Raw genomic sequence first — 17,921 nt, 5'->3', positions numbered from 1 at the left:
AAAAACTCAAATGCTTGTTGAATGAATGAATGAATGACATGAACAAATGATTCCTGGAAGAAGAAAGAAGAGGCCAAGTGGCTCTGAGGTGTGGCAGCAGCAGTGGCCTGCTCAGCAGCTGCTGCCCCGTGGCTGGCCCAGAGCTACCCAGCTGGCTTGGGCCCCAGCAGCCTCTGAGCCCAGGCTGACACACTTTGGCAAGGGAGACCACCGGGGCTGTCACATCATTCACCAACATGCCCATCAAGTGTATTCAGTTCTTTTCAACCCGCATTGGCATTTTAATTACTGTTGGGTAAACTAATTTGTACAAATGAAGGCCGGGCTGCCTAATAGAATATGCAAGCTCCCTGACCTCTGACAGGCACTGACACAAGATACAAAGGCGGCTGAGGAAGGCTTTTTATCTGAGCCTTATTACTCTCTATTACTCCAATTAGTCAGGCTCCAGTGCTCCTAATCGGAGGAAAAATTGCAATTAAATCAATTTTTAATGGGCTGCAAGTGGACTTCCAAACTGCCCTGCCTGTGAAACACCGATATTATAGCAGCAGAGGTCACAGTCCTCATCAGCACCTGGGGGTCCCCCAATTTTCCTTGATCCCCTCCCTAAATACTTCAAGGAAACTCCTGCCCCTCCATTGGCTCGGCCAGCAAGGGTGAGAGGGAGGGAGTCATGAGAACATGTCCGGTCTCTTTGCTGCTGCCACCATCTGCTAGCCTTCACCGCTGACACCATCACAGCGGGGAAGTCCTACAGCATGCATACAGTGCGAAGGTCACACAGACTCTTGGCAAGCAGAAGTGGGCAAGTCAGGAGCGGTGGCTGTGGTGACAGCACTGGGAAGGAGAGACCAGCAGAATGGGACTAGGAGGACAGTCAAGTCAGGGAGGAGAAAGACAGAGGCTGTGGGCAGGTGAAAGGGTAAGGCATTTGGTTCCTAAGATCCAGCCAACAGGACGCCCAGGACACCAAAGGGGAAGGGAAATAGATGTGTTTGGGAAGAGAAAAAAAGAGACAAATCTTGTTCTCTCTCCAGACAACATTGCACCTCACAGTTGCAGAAACATCCACCGGAATGCTGTACACAGAGCTAGAAGGCTGAGTGTCACATGAGAGTTGGGAGTACAGGAACATACTTGTGGGGCCAACTGTTCATGGCAGCCTCTGTCCATAAAGGTGAGGAAGACGCCCAGAACTAAAGCTGAGGGTCCAGGGATGGGAAGGTGAACACAACTTTGCTCACAAAACCAAAGGATAATGAGACCAAGAGGCCTACCTGAAGCTTCAATGACTAAAGTTTGAGGCAACTTTTTTTTAAGTTCCATTTCACACAACTGGCATACTTGTTACCTCAGAAAGACTTGATGCCAATTGAAAATAGAAATTCAAAGAAAGGTTAGCCAACTTCATGCATAACTAAACCACAATGGGAAATAAAGGAAAGGAGGATATGCAATGCCTTCATGGGGCAGGGGGAAGGCAAGACTAAAGATAGGTTAAATAAGTGATGATACATCTACCCAGTGGAATATTACACAGTCATTTAAAATGATGTTACCAAAGAATACAGGCAAGATGCTTATAATTTACTGTTATAAGGGGGGAAAGCAGGGCATTATTATAACTATTAAAAAATAGCCTATGTACAGAAAAGGAATGAATGGAAGGAAATATACAAAAATGCTAAAACTGATTGTGTTTGGGAAGTAGAATGACCAGCAATTCTTTCTTCTTTTAACTTTTCTTTATTTCCAAATCTTCTTTAATGACCTTGTGCTACTTTTAAAAATCATTTTTTTTAATTAAAGAAGTTGTAGGTTTACAGAAAAGTCCTGTAAAAAACACAGCAATCTTACATACTCCCCTAGTGTTGACACTTTGCATTAGTGTGGTACCTTTGCTACAAATGATGAAAGAATATTCAAATAGTGCTATTAACTATAGTACATAGTTTCTTTAGGTGTATTTTTCCCATATACCACCCTATTATTCACACCTTGTATAAGTGTTGTACATTTGTTCATGAAAGAGCATTCTTATACTTGTACTATTAATCTCAGTCCATCGTCCACAACAGGGTTCACTGTGTTATACAGTCCCATGTTTTAACTTCTAATGTTCATTCTAGTAACATACACAACCAAAAACTTCCCCTTTCAACCACATTCACACATATAATACAGTACTGTTAATTACACTCACAATAATGTGCTACCATCACCACCATCCATTTCCAAACCTTTACAATCAACCTAAATAGAAATTCTGTACAAATTAAGCATCAACTCCCCATTCTCTACTCCCAGTCTATCCCCTGGTAAATTATATTCTAGATTCTAACTCTATGAGTTTGTTTATTAAAATCAGATCATATTAGTGAGTTCATACTATATTTGTCCTTTTGTGTCTGGCTTATTTCACTCAATGTGATGTCCTCAAGGTTCACCCATGTTGTTGCATGCACCAGAACTTCATTCCTTCTTATAGCTGAATAATATTCCACCATATGTATATATCACATTACACATATACAATGTTGATTTATACTTGATTGATGAACACTTGGGTTGCTTCCATCTTTTGGCAGTTGTGAACACTGCTGCTATGAACATCAGTGTGCAAATGTCTGCTTGCATCCCTGATTTCAGTTCTTCTAGGTATATAATGAGTAGTGGGATTGCCAGATCATATGGCAGTTCTATACTTAGCTTCCTGAGGAACCACCAAACTGTCTTCCACAGCAGCTGCACCATTTTACACTCCCATCAGCAGAGTGAGTGTTCTATTTTTCCACATCCTCTCCAACACTTGTAATTTTCTGTTTTCTTAATAGCAGCCATTCTAGTAGGTGTGAAATGATATCTCATGGTTTTGATTTGCATTTCCTAATAGCTAGTGAAGATGAACATCTTTTCACATGCTTTTTAGCCATTTGTATATCCTCTTTAGAAAAATGTCCACTCATGTCTTTTGCCCATTTTTAAATTGGGTTGTTTGTCTTTTTATTACTGAGTTGTAGAATTTCTTAATATAGTCTGGATATTAAACACTTATTGGAATGTGATTTCCAAATACTTTTTTCCTACTGAGTAGGTTGTCTTTTCACTTTGATGACAAACTCCTTTGATACACAGAAGTTTTTAATTTTGAGGAAGTCCCATTTATCTAATTTTTTCTTTCATTTCTTGTTCTGGTTGTAAAGTCTAAGAAACCATTGCATACCCCAGGATCTTGAAGATATTTCCGTACATTTTCTTCTAGGAGGTTTATAGTCCTGATTCTTATATTTAGGTCTTTGATCCATTTTGACTCAATTTTTGTATATGCTATGAGATAGGAGCGTTCTTTTATTCTTTTGGACATGGATATCCATGTCTCCCAGCACCATTTGTTGAAGAGACTATTCATTCCCAGTTGCATGGACTTAGTAGTCTTGTCAAAAATCAATTGGCCATAGATGTGAGGGTCTATTTCTGAACTCTCAATTTGATACCATTGGTCAATATTATCTATCCTTATGCCAGTACCATGCTGTTTTGACCACTCTAGCTTTGTAATATGCTTTAAAGTTAGGAATAGTGGTGCCTCCAACTTCATTCTTTTTCAAGATGTTTTTGGCTACTCTGGGCCCCTTAATTTGAGAATTGGCTTTTCCATTTCAGCAAGTCAGCTGTTGGAATTTTGATTGGTATTGCACTGAATCTGTAAATCAGTTGGGTAAAACTGACACCGTAAAAACAGTTAGCCTTCTAATCCATGAACACATAATGTCCTTCCATTTATTTAGGCCTTCTATGAATTCTTTTAGCAATATTTTGGAGTTTTCTGAATACAGGTCCTTTACATCCTTGGTTAGGTTTATTCCTAGATATTTGATTCTTTTAGTTGCTATTGTAAATGTAATTTTTTTCTTGATTTCCTCCACAGATTACTCATTACTAGTGTAAAGAAACACTATCGATTTTTGCATGTTGATCTTGTATCCAGCACGTTGCTGAACTTGTTAGCTCTAGTAGCCTTGTTATAGGTTTCTCAGGGCTTTCTAAATACAGGATCATGCCATCTGCAAATGGTGGAAGTTTTACTTCTTCCTTTCCAATTTGGATGCCTTTTATTACTTTTTCTTACCTAACTGCTCTAGCTAGAACTTAGAGCACAATGTTGAACAACAATGTTGACAGTTGGCATCCTTGTCCTGTTCCAGATTTTAGAGGGAAAGCATTCAGCCTCTCACCATTGAGTATGATGTTAGCTGTAGGTTTTTCATATGTGCCCTTTATCATGTTGAGAAAGTTTCCTTCTATTCCTATTTTTCTAAGTGTTTTTTTTTCTTTTACCAAGAAAGGATACTGGATTTTGTCAAATGTCTTTTCTGCAACGATCGAGATGACCATGTGTTTTTTCCCCTTCATTTTGATAATGTGCTGTATTAATTGATTTTTCTTGTATTGAACCACCCTCGCATACCTAAAATAAAACCCACTTAATCATGGTAGATAATTCATTTAATGTGCTGCTGGACTTGATCTGCAAGTAATTTATTGAGGATTTTTGCATCTATATTCATTAGAGAGATTGGTCTGTAATTTTCTTCTCTTGTAGCATCGTTATCTGGCTTTGGTATTAGGGGGATGTTGGCTTCATAGAATGAGTTAAATAGTATTCCCTCCTCTTCAATTTTTTGAAAGAGTCTGAGCAGGACTGGTATTAATCCTTCTTGGAATGATTGTTAGAACTCAACTGTGAAGCCCTCTGGGACAGGGCTTTTCTTTGTTTTGGGAGGTTTTTGGTGACTGATTCAATCTTTTTACTTTTAATTGGTCTGTTGAGGTCTTCTATTTGTCCCAGAGTCAGTGTAGGTTGTTTGCATGTTTCTAGGAAATTGTCCATTTCATCTAAGTTGTCTAATTTGTTGGCATACAATTGTTCATAGTATCCTCTTATGATCCTTTTTATTTCTGTGTGGTCGGTAGTAATAGCCCCCTTATAATTTCTTATTTTATTTATTTGCATCTTCTCTCTTTTCTTTCAGTCTAGCTAAAGGTTTGCCAATTTTATTGATCGTCTCAAAGAACCAACTTCTGGTTTTGTTAACTCTCAATTTCATTTATTTCTACGCTAATCTTTGTTATTTCTTCCTTACGCCATTCTTGGGATTAGTTTGCTGCTCTTTTTCTAGCTCCTCTAGGTGTGCAATTAGGTCTGATTTTAGTGCTTTCTTCTTTTTTTAATGTAGGGGTTTAAGGCTATAAATTTCCCTCTCAGCACTGCCTTCACTGCATCCTATAAGTTTTGATATGTTGTATTCTTGTTTCCATTCATCTCGAGATATTTACTGATTTCTCTTGCAATCTTTTTTCTTTGACCCCCCACTGATTGTGTAAGAGAGTGTTGTTTAACTTTCATATATTTGTGAATTTTCCAGTTCTCTGACTATTCTTAATTTCCAGCTTCATTCCATAGTGATCAAAGTGCTTTGTATACTTTCAATTTTTTTTAAATTTTTTGAGACTTGCTTTGTGACCCAACATGTGGTCTATCCTGGAGAATGATCCATTAGCACTTGAGAAGAATGTATATGCTGCTGTTTTGGGGTGCACTGTTCTATATATGTCTATTAGGTCTAGTTCATTTATCATATTATTCAAATTGTTACCTTATCAATCCTCTATCATGATGAGAGTGATGTATTAAAGTCTCCAACTATTTTTGTAAGTCATCTATATCTCCCTTCAGTTTTGCCAGTGTTTGCATCATGTTTTTTGGGGTACCATGCTCAGGTGCATAAGTATTTTTGATTGTTATTTTATCTTGGTGGATTTCCCCTTTATTAATATATAGTGTCTTTCTTTGTCTCTTATAAGAGTTTTGCATTTAAAGTCTCCTTTGTCTGATATTAGTATAACTACCCCCACTCTTTCTTGGTTCCTGCTTGCATTGGAATATCTTTTTCCAACCTTTCACTTTCAACCTATCTGTATCTTTGGGTCTAAGGTGAGACTCTTGTAAGCAGCATGTAGATGTAGCATGCTTTTTTATCCATTCTGCCAATCTGTGTCTTTTGACTGGGGAATTTAATCCAGTTACATTCAATGTTATTACTGTAAGGGCAATACTTAGTTCAGCCATGCTATCCTTTAGATATTATATGTCTTATCTTTTTTTTTTTTTTTTTTTTGGTCTCTCTTTTTACCCTTTTAGTTACCCTTACTCATAATCTTCATTTCTTCACACTACTCCAAGCAAGTCTTTTCCTTTAGTATTTCTTGTAGGGCAGGTCTCTCATTGACAAACACTCTCAGTTTCTTTTTATCTGTGAATATTTAAAACTCTCCCTCATTTTGGAAGTTCAGTTTTGCTGGACACAGAATTTTTGGCTGGCAGTTTTTCTCTTCCAGTACCTTAAATGTATCATACCACTGCCTTCTTGCACCCATGGTTTCTGATGAGAAATCGGCACTTAGTCTTATTGTGGATCCTTTGTGTGTAATAAATTGTTTATCTCTTACTGCTTTCAGAATTCTCTCTTTATCTATGGCATTTGACATTCTGATTAGTATGTGTCTCAGAGTAGGTCTATTAGTATTTAATATAGGGTAGTTGCATTTCTTGGACTTGTATATCAACATCTTTCTTAAGAGTTGGGAAATTTTCAACCATTATTTCCTGAAATATTCTTTATGCCCCCTTTCCCCTCCCTTCTCCTCTGGGACATCCTATGACACATATATTTGTGCATTTCATGCTGTCATTCAGTTCCCTGGAAATGTGCTCAAATTTTTCCATTCTTTCCCTGACTGTTTTGTCTGTAAGATTTTGGATGTCCTAGCCTCTAGTTCACTGATCCTTTCTTCTGCCTGTTCAATTCTGCTGTTTTATATCTCCATTGTATTTTTTTCTCTTCTATTGTACCTTTCATTCCCCTAAGTTCTGTTAGGCTTCTTTTTTATACTTTAAATTTTTCTTTATACTTACCCAATGTCTTAATATCCTTTGTCTCTTTAGCCATATTTTCCTTCATTTCCTTGAATTGATTAAGAAGATTTGTTTGAATATCTTTGATTAGTTGTTCCAAATTTTTTGTCTCCTCCGAAGCTTTAACTTATTCCCTTGACTGGGCCATATATTGCTGCTTCTTAATATGGCTTGTAGTTTTTTGCTTATGTCTAGGCATCTGATTATCTTGATGTGTTTACTCTGAAGGTCAGTCTCTCTTCCCTAGGGTTTTATTGTTGATTGGCTTTGTGTTAAGGCTCTTTTTTGATGCTTGGTTCAACTTACTCTAGACCTTTAGAATCATTTTTTTTTCAGCTTTTCTTCATCTGATTCTTGCCTGTATATGTACTACAATTTTTAAGATTGTACTTTTTGTGCAATTGTTGCACCTCCAGGAGAAAGCTTCCTTTCCTCTGTTCCTTCTCCAGGAATCTCATTCTGTTCTTTTTGTTTTTGTTTTGCCTTTACAGTTTTTTACTCTCCTTTCAATGTCTCTAGCTACTTTTGCCTGGAGGGAAGAGTCTGGGAGAAGGGTCACCCAAGAAAGAACTTTCCCAAGTCAGTATTTCCCAGCCAAAACAGGGTCAGGCACCCATGAAGGGGATGCAGACCAACTCCAAAGTGTCCTGGGAATGGGGAGGAAGGACACCAAAAGCCTCCGGATGAATCCCTAAGGTTGTGCTTTCCTGGCCTTCCCAGCAAATGCAGCCCTTCAACTAATTATTCCTCACAGTCCTGTGGAAGCACTGCATCTCTAAAGCTCCACTGCCTCTGCCCCTGCCCAGGGTTAAAACAATCCCTGCTGCTGCCTTTGTCATAGGGTGGGTTGAAACAGTAGCTCAGAGCCAGGACCCAGTGATCCAAATTCACTAATTAAAAACCATAATGAGTGATTGGCCATACCCACCCATTCTTGAGGAAGAGGACTTTTATGTACCTTTCTGCTAACAGTGAGCTAGCCAGGGACTGGATCCAAGGCATCCCGCCACAAGAGTGGGAGATGGGTGCTGGCAGGCCACCATGCACTGTTCTTTACCATAGTTTATCAACCTCTTCCTCCTGCCCTTCTCTGGATGCTGTACAGTATTCTTCTGGTAGCCCAGAACAGTTGTTTCAGACAGTTCCTGCCTATTTAATAGCTGTTTTGTGGAAAAACTGAGTCCTGGCGCTCCCTACTCTGCTGCTTTCCCCAGAAGTTCCCTGGTGCTACTTTGTAAAGGAAAAAATATATTGTTTATATTTTATAGGAGGAAACACAACATAACCAGACACTCCTGTCCACTGACTTCTGGGCTGCAAAAACCTGGGCCTAGGCAATTAGGCCACAGCCAAATGGACAAGAGCATGCAGGCTTGTCAGTGAGCTGCCTCCTGGAGCTGGTGTAAGCTGCAGTGGCTCTGGAACACCCCAGAGTCACCTTAGGCTATAGCTTAGGGACTGACCAACAGCCCAAGGTCAGGCCAGGAAGTTCCAGATAAGAAGGCAGGGCTCCATTAAGTCTCTTTCTCTTGACTAGACACCGGCCAGCAACGAGCAGGACCAACTCCTGACCCCACAGCTGGTAGAGGTCTGGAACAATTCTCCAAATCTCACACACACACTCACTCACCGGGTACCCCTCAGCCCATGTGCATCAGGAAAGGATGGTGCAAGTAGCCACCTTAAAGGTCAAGCTCTGGGCTCCCACTGCTCACCTGATTCCCCACCACTCCAACAAACAAGGGCCAAGAAAGCACAGTTCTTCTGCTCCTTGGAGAAGTTCAAGCTGACAGCTGGGAAATGCCTCCACATAAACACAAAATAGTTATTTCCCATTTTAACCAAAGGTAAAGGGTTCACCTGACCAAGGATATAAGAACCTGGACCAGACTAGACAAGGCTTGAGGTATGAGCTGCTCTTCCCAAATGCATCCACCCCACTCAAGAATCAGAAACTCGAAAACTTGAGCAATAGGGGGACTGAATTAATAGAGAGAGAAAAGAACTAAGGAAATCAAAACCAAAAAACTCACAGTTCAGTGGGCTGATATGTTCATTCAATCTACTGAATTTAACTAAATGTGCTAGGGGCTTCAAAGAGCGGAGTTTCTAAACTGCATTTCCCCTCTACATGGCCCCTAAATACCAGCAACTGCTTTGTATGCTCCTGAAAGGAAGAAATGGCAATAAGTTCGAGTAGTAAAGGGAAATATGCCTGGGTCAGACTTCTGAGATCTGATTATAAAATATTCACAAAACTATGTACCTAGTAAGAGGTGTGGAAAAAGAAGAGATAAGCATAGTCAATATTTGCAGACAATACAATTACCTGCCCAGAAAATCCAAAAGACTCCATTAAAAAACTATTATAACTAAAAAAAAAACCAACAAACAAAAACTACCTTCTACAACTAACATCAGATTCAAATGAGGTGGTAGGTGTGCTGCACATCAGGTTGGAAAGGAGAGCAGGCTCAGGAGCCTAGCTCCTGGCCCTGCCACCTGGTAACCATGTAATCTTGGGTGAGGTATTATTTGTCCGTAAAATATAAATAATAACGAGCGCCTAGGCAAAGGCTTGTAAAAATTATACGAGATAAAATGCTTAGAAAAGTCTATATAGCACACAGCAAACACCACAGATGTTAGCTATTATTACACACCAGCAACAACCAATCTAAACGGTAATAAAAAAGTTCCATTCACAAAAACAGTAAAAAACTATAAAATATCCAAGAATAAATCTAACCAAAAAAATGAGTCCGACTCATGAAATAACTATAAAACTCTACTAAAGGAAAAAGAATTACTGAATAAGTGGAGAAATATATCATGTTCCTGAATGGGAAGGCTCAACATTATAAAACTGTCAGTTCTCCCCTAATTAATCTATAAATTCAATACAGTCCCATCTAAATCAGACTTTTTAATCAATTGATTCTAAAATTCACCTGAAAGAGGAAATGCACAACAATAACTAGGAAATATTTAAATAAGAACAATGAGAAAGAAATTGCTCTACCATATATGAAAACTTAACTATAATGCTGTAGTACAATGTTCATGCTGCAACAGACACAGATGAATAGATAAGAATAAAGAATCTAAGACTACACTCATGTATTTGTAGGGAATTAGTAGATTCCAAGAACTACCTTTAAAGGTAGTGGATAAAGAATGAACTAATCAATAAACGGTATAGAGACCCCTGGGTGTATGCATTCAGGAAAAAAATAAAATTAGAGCCCTACCTCACAGCAGACATCAATTCCAGATGGATTAAGAAGACAAATATTTTTAAAACTACATAAAAAACCATGAAAATATTAGAAGTAAGAAGATAGTTTTATAACCTTAAAGTAGGAAAGCCATACATTAGACAGACATAATATTCTGAAGTCATAAAGGTAAAGATTGACAGAACTAACTTCCAAATAACAAAAACTTCAACACAACAAAAGATACACAGTTAAAAATGACAGACTGAAAGGAATTGCCACATATATAAAATAGTCAAAATGTTAATACCCAGAGCACATAAAGAAATCTTGCAATCACAGGGGAAAATGTAGAAAAATGAGCAAAAAATATGAATAAATAATTAATAGAAAAAATATACATGGCCCCAAAAAACATATGAAAAATGTTAAACCTCCCCAGTAATCAAAGAATTTTAAATTAGAGAAACAACAAAAATAATTACAAATAGTTATATAGCATTTACCATATGCCAGGTGTTGTTTTAAGCACTTTATATAGATTAGTTCGAGAGAAAAGACAGAAAACAACTGGGACAGTGGTTCCAGGGTCCAAGCGGCCAGAAAAGGACCTCTACAATATATAAGGAAGACCTGGATGAAAAAGCAGAGAAATTACGACCGAAAGAACGAGGTGCATTTATTCAATAGTGACTGCTGCCAGGGTTGGCAGCTACCTACAGGCCCAAGGGGAAGAGGGAAGAGCTCCGCATCCCATCTCAGCAAACAGCTAGGGAGATAACCCTTTTCAGTCCTGCAGCCGAGAGTTTCTGTGAGGGAACAAGGGAACCAGCAGACTTACGTTGGCCTTGGTGCAGAGCACAGTGCCTAGCTGTCAGCCCTGAGGCAGGCCACTGCAGGGGCTTGGCTCAGGGGAGGACTGGGGGAACCTTCCCTCAGGAGGAGAGGGGACATAGAGTTGAGCAGAGCTGATCTGACAATCGGCAGGTGAGACAGACCGTCTGTGTGCTGCTGCCTGTCTCCTTCTCCACAAAGGCCCATGGTGTACACAGGTGGAGAGGCAGGGGCAAGGGAGAGTGCCTCATGAAGCACCAGGCATCCCTCCCCCATTCCAGAGGCCCGTGGGCACACGGCAGGCGGGACCTTGTGAGCTAACTAAAAGCACACTTCTGATCTGGCTGAGGGTTGAGGAAAGTAAAACTCACAGCCCCACAGCCTGAGATTGATCCAGTCAAAGGCCTGGGAATCACCAGACCCACTATGCTTTTAAGCGGATTCTCCCCTGAACTGCACAGCGCCCACCACTGACAATTTCCAGTGCACACAGAGAACTGCTGCGCTGACTGGATTTCCACCTAGTTTGGACCCTACCCAGCACACAGCCGCAGTCAGGGAAAAGTGATCTTGAGGGAAAGTATGGCCCAAGAGCGCCATCTGCTGGGAAGACAGGGAAAGTGCACTCTGGCAAGTTGTGGTTCTGCCAAATTACATACAGAAGTCCAAATAAACTTGCATCTCCCAAAATAATTTTATCAATATAAGCAAATGCCATGAAGCCAACAGAAAATCACAAAGCATATGAAGATCCAAGAAAATATGGCCAAGCTAAATGACCAAATTAAAAAGCCAGAGGAGACATAGAACTTGGAAAAACTAATCAAAGAAGTAAGTACAAATCTCCAAATCAACTTCAGTTGGTTGAAGAAAGACTGAAAGGACATCAAGAAGACACCAGAAAACCAAAAAGAAGAATTTGGAAGAGTACACAGAAAAATAGCAGTTCTTGTGGAAATAAAAGATACTGTAGATCACATTACAACTATACAAGAAACACAATAGCAGATTTGAAGAGGCAGAAGAAAGGGCAATTGAAAGTGAATGCACAAAAGAACAAGTGCTGAAAAAGATCGAAAAAATTGAAATGGATCTCCAGGACATAACGGACAACATAAGCACACAAATATAAGAATCACTGGTGTCCCAGAAGGAGAAAAGGAAAGGGCTAGGAAGAATATTTGAGGAAATAGTGGGGGAGAACTTCCAAACAGTTATAAATGACATAAATATGCAAATCAAAGAAGCCCAATGAACTCCAAATAGAATAAACCCACATAGACCCATTCGAAGACACATACTAATCAGACTGTTAAATGCTGACGAGAAGGAGAAAGTCCTGAAAGCAGCAAGAGAGATGCAATTCATCATATACAAGGGAAACCATATAAGACTAGTACTGACTGCTCAACAGGTACCATGGAGGTAAGAAGGCAGTGGTATGATATATTCAAAATTCTGAAACAGAAAAATTGACAATCAAGAATTCTTAATCCAGCAAAGCTCTCCTTCAAAATTGAGGGAGAGAAGAAAGAAGATGGCAGTATAGAGAGGAGTGGAAGTTAGTTAGTCCCCCTGGAACAACAAATAAAAAACTAGGAACAACTAGTAAATAATCTGGAATAACTGCTGGGGGACAAACGTGACTGTCCACACATCATACACCAACCCGGATTGGGAGGAATGCCTGAGATCGCAGCATAAAATCTGTAAGTAAAGACCGTAGACCCACGCTGAGAACCCCTCCACCACAGCAGCCTGAACTGCAAAACCTCACTGTGATAGAGAGGAGCATTCTCTGAACAAGCAAATAAACCTCAGTCCAGCTCCAACTGGGGTTTTGATTAACAAAAGTGGACTGCTCAATATGAGCTAAACAGACAGAGGCTTTTAATGACAACTGACCTTAAAGAGTTGGCAGACTTCTCTGTGCCACAAGAGGGAGACAAGAGGACCAAGTGCTATCTCTGGCCGGCGGGTGAAGCTGGGGGGACCATGGACTGGTCCCTTTTTTGCTCTCTCAACCTGGGCAGCTCAGGGGAGAAAGCTGTAGCCATTTTCAGTTTGCAGCTCTCTGACCCAGACAAGGGTGGAGAAATAGCAGAGTCACAGAGACAAAGAACCTATTTAAATGCAAATGAAAACTCTGCAGGGGGTGTATCTTCCCTAAGAGGAAGGAGGTGGTGCCCAGCCCTACTACAGGCCTCCCATTCAGAACCAGACCCCAGAGCCTGGGGAAAAACAGCCAAAACAGAAACTAAGAACTAAGTGGGCCACACCTCCTTATACCAGTTAGGAGCTACAGGCTGACAGGAGCCATCTGCTGGGCAGGTTAGGAAAAGCACAGCAGCTTGAGGACTCACAGGGTGTGTCAATCTTCTAAGACAACACCCTCAGGGAGACCTGATACTGACTATTGCCCCCTTCTGAGATCTGAGCCTGTTCTGGTCTGGGAATACCTAACAGGGGTAACCAAAGAAACCAGATGCCTAGACAACAGAAGACTACAAGCTATACTAAGAAAAACAAAGTTATGGCCCAGCCAAAAGAACAAACTTACACTTCAACTGAGATACAGGAATTTAAACAACTAATACTAAATCAATTCAAAAAGCTTAGGGAAGATATGGCAAAAGAGATGAAGGCTATAAAGAAAACAACTGGGCATACATAAGGTAGAAATCTAAAGTTCAAAAAAACAATTGGCAGAATGTATGGAAATGAAAGGCAGAACACAAGAGATGAAAGACACAGTGGGGACATACAACAGCAGATCTCAAGAGGCACAAGAAAACACTCAGGAACTGGAGAACAAGACACCTGAAAGCCTACACACAAAAGAACAGATAGGGAAAAGAATGGAAAAATATGAGCAACATCTCAGGGACTTGAGTGACAACATGAAATGCATGAATGTACCTGTCATGGATGTCCCAAAAGGAGAAGAGAAGGGAAAAGGGGCAGAAGCAATAATAGAAGAAATAATCAACGAAAATTTCCCATCTCTTATGAAAGACATAAAATTACAGATCCAAGAAGCACACTGTACCCCAAACAGAATAGATCTGAATAGGCCTACGCCAAGACACTTAATAATCATATTATCAAACATCAGACAAAGAGAGAATCCTGAAAGCAGCGAGAGAAAAGTGATCCATCACATACAAAGGAAGCTGGATAAGACTATGTGTGGGTATCTCTGTAGAAATCATGGAGGCAAGAAGGAAGTGGTGTGATATATTGAAGATACTGAAAGAGAAGAACCACCAACCAAGAATCCCATATCCAGCAAAACTGTCCTTCAAATATGAGGGATAGTTTAAAATATTTCCTGACAAACAGACAATGACAGAGTTTGTGAACAAGATACCTGCTCTACAGGAAACACTAAAGGGAACACTACAGACAGACAGATAGGAAAAGACAGGAGTGAGAATTTTGGAACACAATCTTGGGTGATGGTAGCACAGCAACGTAAGTACACTGAACAAAGATGACTGTGAGTATGGTTGAAAGAGGAACGTTAGGAGCATGTGGGACACCAGAAGGAAAGAGGAAAGATAAAGACAGGGACTGTGTAACTCAGTGAAACCTAGGGTGCTCAACAGTTCTGATAAAAGGCACAAATATGTTTTTACTTGAGGGAGAACAAATGAATGTCAACCTTGCAAGGTGTTAAAAATAGGTGGTATTGGGGGAAAATACAATCAATAGAAACTAGAGCCTATAATTAACAGAAACATTGTATTATGCTTCCTCTAAGGTAACAAAGGCAATACACCAAAGCTAAATGCATATAAGAGGGGGACATAAGGGAGGGGTATGGGACTCCTGGCATTGGTGATGTTGTCTGACTCTTTATTCTACTTTAGTTTAATGCTATCTTTCCTTTTGTTGCTTCCTAGCTGCCATGTTTTGTTCTGTTTTATTCTCTTTCTTTTTTCTTTGTCTTTTGTCTCTCTACCTTCTTTGACTCTTCCTCCTCCTTTGTGGAAGAAATGGAGATGTCCTTATATAGATAGTGGTGAGGGTGGTGAATATATAAATACATGAATATATGGGGACCATCGATTGTTTACTTGGATGGACTGTATGGGGTGTAAACAAAACCATCTTTTAAAAAATGGGTTGATGAAGAAACCTTGAGGACACTCTATTGAGTGAAATAAATCATACATAAGGACACATACTGCAGGGTCTCACTGATATGAACTAATTATAATATGTAAACTCATAGATATGAAATATAAGTTATCAGGATATGGAACGAGGCTAAAGAATGGGGAGTGGTTGCTTATTATGAGCAGAATGTTCAACTAGGTTGAACTTAATTGTTGGAAAATGACAGAGGTGATGGTAGCATGTTGTGAGAAAAACTAAAAGTGCTGAAATGGTGTGTGAATGTGGTGGAAAGGGGAAGTTCAGAGTCACGTATGTCACCAGAAGGAGAGTTGGAGGTTAAAAGATGGGAATGTATAAAATAGTGACTCTTGTGGGCAATGTCTGTGATTAACTATACAAATATTAGAAATCTCTTTTATGAACTAGAACAAATGTACGACACTACAACCAGAAGTTAATAATAGAGGGGCATACAGGGAGAAAAGTAAACCTATTGCAAACTATAGACTACAGTTAGTAGTCTTTTAACATTCTTTCATCAACAGTAACAAATGTACTATACCAATACTACGAGTCAATAATGGAGGGGGAGTGGTTAGGGGTATGGGAGGATTTAAGTTTCCTTTTTTTTTTTTTTTTCTTTTCTGGAGTAATGAAAATGTTCTAAAAATTCAAAAAAAATTAATTGTGGTGATGGAAGCACAGCTGTATGATGGTAACCATGGGCGATTGACTGTGTGCTTTGGATCTTTGGATAATTGTATGGAATGTGAACAATCTCAATTTTTTGAAAAATGAAAAAAAATTGAGGGAGAGTTTAAAATTTTCACAGACAAATAAATGCTAAGAGAATTTGTTAACAAGAGATCTGCCCTGCAAGAAATTCTAAAGAGAGTTCTGTCAGCTGAAAAAAAATAAAGAAATGAGAGAGAGGTCTGAAGGACACAGAACTGAAGACTATTAGTAAAGGTAACTTAAAGGAAAAAAAGAGAGAGAAAATAGATTTAACAAGTAAAAACCAAAGGATAAGATGGTTGGTTCAAGAACAGCCTTTACAGTAATAACTGAATGTGAATGGATTAAACTCCCCATTTAAAGGAAACAAACTGGCAGAATGGATTAAAAAGTATGATCCGTCGACATGCTGTTTACAAGAGACTCATCTTAAATGCAGCAACACAAAGAGATTGAAAGTGAAAGGATGGAAAAAAAAATTCCATGCCAGCTATAACCAAAAGAAAGCGGGAGTAGCTATACTAATATTAGACAAAATAGACTTTTAAATGCAAAGATGTCATATGAGACAAAGGAGGATGCTATATATTAATAAAAGAGACAATTCGCCCAGAAGAAATAACAATCATAAATGTTTATGCAACCAATCAAGGAGCTCCAAAGCATGAGGCAAACAGTGACAAAACTAAAGAGAGCAATAGACATTTCTACAATAATAGTAGGAGACTTCAATACACCACTCTTTTCTATAGATAGAACAAGTAGACAGAGGACCAATAAGGAAATTGAGAACCTAAACAATGTCATAAGTGAATTAGACCTAACAGACATATATAGAGTGTTGCACCCAAAATACCAGGATATACATTCTTCTCGAGTGATCATGGATTTATCTCCAGGATAGATTATATGGTGAGGCATAAAACAAGTCTCAATAAATTTAAAAAGATTGAAATTATTCAAAGCATTTTCTCTGAACATAATGGAATACAGCTAGAAATCAATAGCCACCAAAGAACCAGAAATTTCACAAATATATGAAGGTTAAACAAACAATCAGCGAAAAAATGGCGGTGTCTCATTTGGCTATTGTTTGCTGAGTGGTCTCAGAAACTCTGAAGGCTTCCAGAGTGTTATTAACTTCTCAGACCTCTGTTAGTCCAGGTTTCAGCTTTGCTCTTAGTTTGTTGCCTAAGGATACACCAAATGCCACATCTTTTCACCAGTGTAGATTACTTCATACCACATTGTCAAGGAAAGGACTAGAAGAATTTTTTGATGACCCAAAGAATTGGGGGGAAGAAAAAGTGAAATCTGGTGTTTCATGGACCTGTCAGCAATTAAGGAACAAAAGTAATGAAGATTTACATAAACTCTGGTATGTCCTGTTGGAAGCAAGAAACATGCTCCTAACTCTGGAGCAGGAGGCCAAGAGGCAGAGATGGCCAATGCCAAGTCCAGAGTGGTTAGAAAAGGTGATAAATTCCATGGATGCATTAGGTAAGGTTGTCCAGGAAAGAGAAGATGCCCAAAGGCTTCTTCAGACTGGTCAAGAAAAAGCCAGACCTGTGCTTGGAGAAGAGACATCTTTGGAAGAATCATCTGGCACAAATTCAAGCAGTGGCCTATACCTTGGCACCTAAATAAAAGATACAATAGGAAACGATTCTTTGCAATGCCTTATGTGGACCATTTTGTCAGACTAAGACTTGAGAAACAAGCCCGCATCAAAGCAAGAAACAAAAATTTAATGAAAAAGAAAGAAAAATTTCTTCAGGAAAAATTTTCACATCTTTCTGAAGCCCAGAAGTCAAGTCTTGTCTAAGATATCTGAACTCTTTTCTTACCATTTTTTTCTTCAATAACAGTCTATATTTGAAAGTAAATATGTTATGTGGTTTATTAAAGAAATTGGATTATCAGTCAAATAACTATTATAAATTGTTGTAAATGTGAATATAGCATAATTCTGGAACTGATCATTAATTTTAAAAAATCAAGTATAACGTTCAGATTAAATTCCTATTTTATTA

General features: G+C 39.1%; 1 protein-coding gene and 1 pseudogene across 9 annotated transcripts in view; one reads left to right on the top strand and one right to left on the bottom strand.

Annotated features, from left to right (window-relative positions):
• The window catches only part of FBXW4 (F-box and WD repeat domain containing 4), a 117,007-nt gene that overhangs the window by 25,792 nt on the left and 73,294 nt on the right, over positions 1-17,921 (bottom strand). The gene's annotated exons all lie outside the window — the stretch shown is intronic.
• On the top strand, positions 16,848-17,713 carry LOC119510324 (annotated as a pseudogene).

Source organism: Choloepus didactylus, chromosome 15, assembly GCF_015220235.1.
Source record: "Choloepus didactylus isolate mChoDid1 chromosome 15, mChoDid1.pri, whole genome shotgun sequence".
NCBI classification, from domain to species: domain Eukaryota; kingdom Metazoa; phylum Chordata; class Mammalia; order Pilosa; family Megalonychidae; genus Choloepus; species Choloepus didactylus.
Note: the sequence above shows the minus strand (reverse complement) of the source record. Positions and strands in the feature narration are given on the sequence as shown.